Below are 1403 nucleotides of genomic sequence, written 5' to 3' on the forward strand. Positions count from 1 at the left end.
AATTTTGGACAACTAAAGGTAGACTTATGGAATGGGGCTGGTCAGGCATCTTACACCCCACCAGGTGGGAACTGTCTGCTTCAAATAAGCATGACTCTCAAGGCCCCTACATTTGTGAACTGCAGAGTTTCTATTTTACAGAGTAACTTCCACTCTCATTCCATCCCCAGCACCAGATCCTTTCGATGCATAAACCTGGGTTTGGAGGCGGCTGTCCTGCAATTGCAGGAGCGATAGAACTTGAGTTAGGAGATGGCTTTGGTCCTCGGGCCCCTTTGCTGAGTGAGGAGGGCAGCTGCGAGCAGCCCTCTCACCTCCTCCCTCTCTCCAGCTGCCCTGCCGCATCATCTTCAGGCCTGGCTTCTCTGAGCCTTGGCTTTCTAACAGTGCCCCCTTGTCCACTTGGCAGCAGGCACTTGCCATTCATCCATCCCCTGCAAGTCCCGGGGTCTCTTCAATCTTCCTGGGGGAGGGCCAGTGACTTCTTATCATTTGAATGAATGAGTAATATTAAATGAAGTATGTAGGTAGAAGCAATTTTAAATGACAAGTCTATATAAATTCTCTTAATTTATTGTCACAAAGAGGTTAGGAATGTCCATTTGGTCTTTGGCTGAATTAATAAAAGTGTAGCAAGAAAAATAAAGGAAATGAGAATCCCCTCCATCCTGATATACTCAGAGTAGCGTGTTTGGTTCGGCGCTTTCCATTTGTTCAATTTCAATCAAGAATATGTCAGAAGGAAGAGTAACCAGAGAGGGTTTTCTTTTAACACAAAGCAGGATGTTCTGTCCTTATCTGACCATAAGCAACTTGGTCAACTTTGACTTAACTTTGGCTCTTGGAAACTCAGGGAAAATCTGTTTGCTAAACGTTTGCAAGCTCAGGGAAAGCGCATCTGCTGGGACAGGGAAATGCATTTGCTAAACCCAGAGACTGCCTGAATCCAGCCCAGGGTTCAGGAATCACCCAGCTGCCTCCTGCTACTGGGGCCCGGAAGGGGAAATGAGTTCCTCTAAGCCAACCACAGAGGGAAATATTAACTTTTCAGAGAGAGTGCAGCTCTCTCGATTGCCCTGAATGCATTCCCACTGCCATTTCAGACAGAATGGATGCAGTTAAGCCCGGATTTCCTGGCAAGCCCGACGGGAGGCTTTTCCAAAAGGCATCTGAGACTGCGGAGGCACAGCCTTTCCATGTCTCATGACGAAAGCAGACCACTGGACACATGCTCCCTGTTTCCAGCTGGTTGCATATGTTTTCTTCACACTTTAACAAAAACAAAAAACAAAAAAAAACCCAAAAAACTCCCACAAAAAAAACGTGCCAAGGTGTGACATTTATGAACCCCAGCAACTGGGAGCCGCGCACACAAATCCGTTTTGCTGTGATGTGGGGAAGTG

The sequence above is a fragment of the Miniopterus natalensis genome, chromosome 3 (genome assembly GCF_054644295.1).
Source record: "Miniopterus natalensis isolate mMinNat1 chromosome 3, mMinNat1.hap1, whole genome shotgun sequence".
NCBI classification, from domain to species: domain Eukaryota; kingdom Metazoa; phylum Chordata; class Mammalia; order Chiroptera; family Miniopteridae; genus Miniopterus; species Miniopterus natalensis.